This window comes from Chiloscyllium punctatum, chromosome 18 (assembly GCF_047496795.1).
Source record: "Chiloscyllium punctatum isolate Juve2018m chromosome 18, sChiPun1.3, whole genome shotgun sequence".
In the NCBI taxonomy this organism is placed as follows: Eukaryota; Metazoa; Chordata; class Chondrichthyes; order Orectolobiformes; family Hemiscylliidae; genus Chiloscyllium; species Chiloscyllium punctatum.
This window is the reverse complement of record NC_092756.1, coordinates 75,003,031-75,009,724: the sequence shown is the minus strand read 5'-3', so window position 1 is coordinate 75,009,724 and position 6,694 is coordinate 75,003,031.

Genomic DNA, 6,694 nt, shown 5'->3' with positions numbered 1-6,694 from the left:
AACTACAGCAGAATGGCTTTGATCGGGTTTACTTCACATCATTTAATACTAGAAATAGGAGAGTGGCTATATTGGTGAGGAGGAATCTCCCATTTAAGTTACAAGAGTGTGTTAAAGACACACACAGAGGAGGAGTGTAATTCTTATAGCCTTGATAAATGGGGAAGAATATGGTATTTAAATGTTTATTGCCCTCCAGCTCAGCCCCTCAACCTTTTGCGAGATACGTTTTCTAAATTAATCACTCTGGAGTCCTGGCATATCATTATAGGGGGAGATTTTAACTGTCTCATGTATCCCACAGTACTGAGGTTCCCCAAAGCCCCCCCTCCCACCCCCGATACCCTCTGTACAAACAAAACAATTAATGGATCTGTGTGTGGAGTGAGGGTTGGTGGACATCTGGAGGTGTCTCCACCCTACAGGCAGGGATTTTACAATTTTTTTCCAATCCACACAGATGTCACACCAGGATTGATTTTTTTCCAATCCCTGTGGCAACCTTGGAGTTGGTGGCACCTTGTACGATCGGTAATATTACCATCTCTGATCACACTCCAGTGTCCCTGTTGGTTAAGATTAAGGACGTTACAGTGGGTCCAAGGCACTGGCGAATGGATCCCTTTATCCTCAAGGATAATACGTTTGTGGAGTATTTCTCTCAGGAATATTGGCCTTTCCGAGACATTAAATCACGCTCAGTTAGTAACCAATCCTTCGTTTCGGAAATTGCCAAAGCCTATGCCAGTGGGTCAGTTATTTCCTACTCTGCCAGTAGGAGCCGGCAGAAGGGTGAGCAGCAACGTCTCCTCGAAACACAGTTGAAGGCAGCTGAGAAGGCCTACTTTGACAGGCCCTCGTTGGTCAAGTTACAGAGGATTACGGCGCTGCGGTCTGCATTGAATTCCGTGCTCACGCAGACAGCAAAGAACGAGCTTACTTTTGCAAAGCAAAGGTTATATGATCATGGAGACAGGTCTGGGAAACACTTACCGTATCTCGCTAGGAAAAGGAGCGCCCCTCAAGCCATTACGGTGATTAGGGAAGGGTCTGGGGACCGAACATGTGACTCCAAAAAGATTAATGTGTCATTCCAGAGATATTACTCTAAGTTATACCAATCTGAGGTTTGTGAGGAGGGGCGGGCCCAAATGGAGGCTTTATTCAAGGATCTGGAGCTCCTGGGTGTGACCCCCGAACAAGAGTCTTTTCTCAATGTCCCCTTATCAGAGTGAGAGGTGCAGGAGGCTGTGAAGCAGCTTCAGAGTGGAAAGGCACCTGGTCCTGATGGACTTCCCAGCGAATTCTAGAAGGAATTTATAAACATATTGTCAGGCCCGATGTTCAACATGTTTAATGACTCATACAGCCATGATAGTCTCCAGCAATCTCTGAGAGAGGCCAATATTTCGCTTATTCTTCAAAAAGGGAATGTCCCGGGGGACTGTGCTTTGTACAGGCCCATTTCACTCTTAAATGTGGACTTTAAAATCCTCTCCAAGACCCTTGTGTTAAGGCTGGAGACTGTGTTACCTTCTATTGTTAAAGAGGACCAGACGGGCTTCATAAAGGGCCGCAGATCCTCCAATAATGTTAGGAGGCTGCTTAATGTAATTCAAGTGTGTCAACAACAGTCAATATAGGGATTGGTGATTTCTCTAGATACAGAGAAGGCCCTTGACCGAGTTGAGAGGGCGTACCTTTTCTATACTCTGGAGCGGTTTGTTTTGGGTGAAGTTTTTATAAGATGGGTAAAGGTTCTCCACAATGACCCTCTCACTGCAATCATCACCAACAGGGTGTGATCAAGCAATTTTAACATTTTTGGGGTCAGCCGACAGGTCTGTTCCCTTTCCCCACTGCTTTTTACAGTGGGGATCGAATCATTGGTGGAGGGCATTCATAGGGATCCCAATATATCAGCTCCAGACGGGGGGTCAAATTTACATCAGAGTTTATTGTATGTGGATGATGTCCTAATTCTTTCGTCAAATCCAGCAGTTTCAGTCCCTCGCCTGTTAGCATGCATCTGTGTGTTTGGCACCTTTTTGGGGGACAAGATTAATCTTTCAAAATCAGAGACTATGCCTATGGGTGGTGTTATGAAAGTGTTAAGTCTTGAGGGTGAATATCGATTCCCATTTAAATGGTCACAGGGGGGTTTTGTGTATTTGAGCGTGTTCATTACTCCAGTTCGGAATCGGTTGTTCAAAGCCAATTTTGTTCAATTATTTGACAAAATCAAACAAGACCTTCAAAGATGGAGGTGCTTCTGGTCTCGTGGTTGGGTCGGATAGTGTTTATTAAGATGAATATTCTCCCTCGTTTACTATCCCCTATATGGATGCTCCCTCTGATTTTCGATAAGCAAACATTCAGGAGACTGAACGGCTGGTTCAGCCCCTTTATTTGACATCGTCAGTGGCCCCTCATTAAATGAGCTAAACTGCGATTGTTTCACAGACTGGGGGGAGTGGATCTCCCAGACATTAAAAGCTACCAACTAAGCTCACTTTTATCCTACATGAGTGATTGGGCTTGTGGGGACCCTCTTTCAATGTGGTTAGATATTGAAACCTCCCAGGCTAAGGTGACCCCTTACTCACTTGCTGTGTTTGGACAAAATGAGGACAGTTAGGGAATATTGCCATAACCCAATAGTTATCGATTCTGTTAAAGCATGGTGGGCAATTCGGCAGAGGGAAGGCAATATTGGCAAGACATCTTCTCTTACACCGGGTATGCCAGGTTTTCAACCGGGGATAATAGATTTAGGATCCAAACATTGGGCAGTTAGGGGTGTGTCTTGTGTGGGTGTTTTGTTTGTGGGAGACACAATGATGTCCTTCGATCAGTTAGCACGGAAACACAAGCTACCGAACAGGGATTTCTTTTGTTTATTTCAAGTTAGAGATTTTATTCAAACAAAGACGATACTTTTGACTGATCCCTCCAAGTCCGACATAGAGAGAGGGGTGATTTAGCCCCATATCCTGCAGACCCCACAAAGTTCTGTATTTTTCTGACACAACATCCCACCAAACCCAAAACAGACCTGGGGATGTTTCCAGGGGAGATGAGAATTCGATTTGACATCAGACAAAGAAGATCAGTCATGAAGACAAAGCTTAAAAGTTAGCCATCCCAGATGGGACTTGAACCACAATTCCAGGCTGAGGAGGCCAGTGCCTTATCCATTAGACCACTGGGGCCACACGTGCATAGTTAAAATGGCAGCCTATAAGTACTGCACCTTGAAGCTCTCATATTGTGTTCTTCTCTGGGTTTTATACTCACACTGATTGGTTGTTCCCCTTGCATCTCATTCTAAATCATTGGCTGCTTGATAAAATTGATCTTACCTCCCAAATCTCCCCAAATGGACAGACAAGAAATCCACCAAACTCCAACGTTGCACAACTCAAGTCTGAGGAAAATGGAGCAGACAGGAAAATAGCAAAGAGCTCAATGTTATTGTGTGCACCAGTTTCAAGATATTTGCAGTTAGTGGGGAAGGAGGAAGTGGAGATTTTGCAAAAAGCTGCATTGAGGACAATTCAACAGGATCTTAGCGGGCATTCAGCCCATTGGGGATGTGCTGTCTCTTTCAGACAATTCACCCCAAGATCTCCCAAACCCTGGAATTTCCTTGTGCAAGTTTCTACTAAAGAGCATTTTCCATAATCCCGAAGCAGGGAAGTGATTTTTAACAGAGTAGTTGAAAAATCCAGTCAATTTGGATTGAGATGGAGTTGATATGGGTTGAAAATCAGCCACCACAAAGACCAGGCTTAAAAAGTCAACACCCCAAAAAGGTTTTGAACCTCCAATCCACTACATCAGAAGCTACAGTCTTACCCATTAAGCCACAAAAACTCAGTGCCAATACTCCACTGGGAATAGTTGATCTTAAATGAGTGCTACAGCCGAGCATATTCCAAGATCTGTTACGACACACTGAGGGACGCACTAAAGTTTCGGGCAGCTGCTGCCAAGGTGTAACAGGGAAACAACACAGTCTCAGGTCTTTCTGACAAATGATCACATCGTCCTTTCAGTTCTCAGACCCTCTTGGTGCCTGACAATGAACAGAGATCGGTTCCTGCCCATGTACAAAATGCTGTTTTTTTCACGACACAGAACTTTGAGAAATGTCAAAATTCCAGTATTTTGTTGGTTCTTTTCTCTCTGCATAGACTGTACACAACTGGTTTAGAACCTGTGTATGCATTTCTATTTGATTTTTTATGAATAAAGTCTATTTTTTAAATAAACAAAATTTGGAGAGAGAGAAGATCTGCCCGAACTTGCGAGACCCCCCTTTGTGGAAGAGAGCCAGCCCTATATCGGGACAGGAAGGAGATTCCAATGGCCCAGCATGGATTGTTCCAGTTAATACCCTCGCCTCCTTGACCACAAAGTGGGGAGTGAAGTGGGAGATTGCACGGGGCAGGGTGACACGAGGTACACGGACACACAAGATGGCCGCTGAGCCATAAGTCGGCCATTTGACACACAAGATGACCGCCAGACCACAATATGGAGAGAGACAGCAGAGCAAACACAGACACTGCCTGGGGCCACCAGAATGCCAGCACAATGCACTCACAACCGAGTTGATTAGTTTAAGGCGGATGGGAGAGACAATACACATGAAGAACATACACTGCCCGCCAAAGGGTCTGGGTCAGACAACACCTTTGATAGAAATGCTAACTGTTAGATACAGACTCAATACAGAGGGATAATAGCCAAGGCTGCAGTAATCGGCCTTCTCAGGAAGAGCGATGAGCGCCCATTACTACAGCAACGGACTTCCGCGCAGACGCTGAAACTGACAACTGCACTGAACTTAACAAAGGTCACGCTGGAACTGACAATAACTGCACCGAAACGATCAAGGAATCTGCAATGTTTACAATAAACAAGCCATGTTACAGAGACAATAACCTCATCACTGACCTATTATATCACAAAATGTATCACAGTATCTTGACCATGTGCTCCGGGTTGAGAGAAGAATCACAGCTGACCACTGTGCTGTTGGTGCTGCTCTCTCCCCGGAGCTCCGGGATTTCCTTGGACAATAAACTCTGTTGGTGAACCTCGACTCTGACTCAGAGCCTGGTGATTTTCAGCAGTTGCCTTCCAACAAATGTTTGTCCAATCTGTGTTCTCCAACGATGGCCGAACTACCTCACATCTCCATCAGAGCCTCCTTGCAATTGTATTCAATACCTTGACTAAGAAAGGTAAGGGCTCAAATGCATAGCCACAACCCCATCAGTTCCAACCTTGAACACCCAGATTTCAATTATTTCCATTGACATATTGGACATCATCATAAATACCAAACATGCAGGTAATCTGGGGTTCAGTTGGTAATGTTGACAGAATATAGCTTACTCTAACACCAACACAACCAAACCAGAAGGTCCTTTGTCCATAGATAGGTAGGCCCATCTGTTGGAGCCCCAGTGATCTCTTGGGAAAGGCACCAACTTCCTAAACCAGAGATTGTGAGCTCAAATCTTATTTGGGGTTTTGAGTTTGTTGAAACCTTCACTGTGCAGCTGATCTCAATCCTGTGTGGTCACGTGACCATGGCAACAAAATCAGGCATTCTCAATTGATCCTCAGCTGGAGAAATTTGACCAGATAGAAAATTGGCCAAACTAAATTAAACAGCAGCTATCAGCTCCAGAGAACAGTGCAACGAAGATCAAAGAGCTACAAAGATTCAAGAAGAACCAGTTCCAACCAGACTGAGGGTTGTATATTGGAGAAGTGTCAGCCTGAGTCAATCCACTTTATAGCTCCTCGCATGACAAGAGTCAAGGGTATTGGTATGACCCCATTGGATGATGTGAACCCAGCTCATGACCGTATTGGCCAAAGCCACAGAAGATTCTGGAAGACCAGGGACAGGAGAAGAGGAAAACACACCTGAACGCCAAACCCTTAGCAAAGCCTTGACTGGGTCCTGCAGTGGAGCTCTGACCATCTGCTCCAAACCTGTTCATAAAAACCCTCGCGTGAGAAGGGCAGGCCATTCAGCCCATCACATCCACACTGACCCTCTGAAGAGCATCCCATCCAGGCCCAACCCCTATCCTCTCACACTGCATTCCCCAAAGCCATTCCACGAAACCTGCACATCTTTGGACTGTGGGAGGAAACCAAAGCAACCGGAGTACCCCATGGAGAGAATGTGCAAACTCGACACAAACAGACACCCAAGGGAGGAATCAAAGCCAGGTCCCTGACACTGTGAGGCAGCAGTGCTACCCACTGAGCCACCTTGCCATCCCCAGGAGAATCTCAGCAGGTTTTAAGCCATTGTGACAGTGCTTTCTCTTTCAGAAAATTCACCTCAATCCTGCAAATCTTGTGCAAGACGATGTTGGGCACCACTTTCCATCTAGAGATTTTCCCAAAGTTGATTAGAAATCAAGTTGACAAAGGGCGAGTGACTGACACCCCAGATGGGACTGGAACTCACAAGCCCTGGCTTAGAAGGCCAGTGCCATATCCATTAGGCCACTGGGGCCACACACAAGGGTGAAAATCACAGCCTTTATGTACTGCACCCGACCTCTCTTACTGTGTGTTTCTGAGTGTTATACTCTCACTGATTGTTTTTTACCCCTACCATCTCATGCTAAATTGTTGGCTGCTTGATAAATCAATCTCG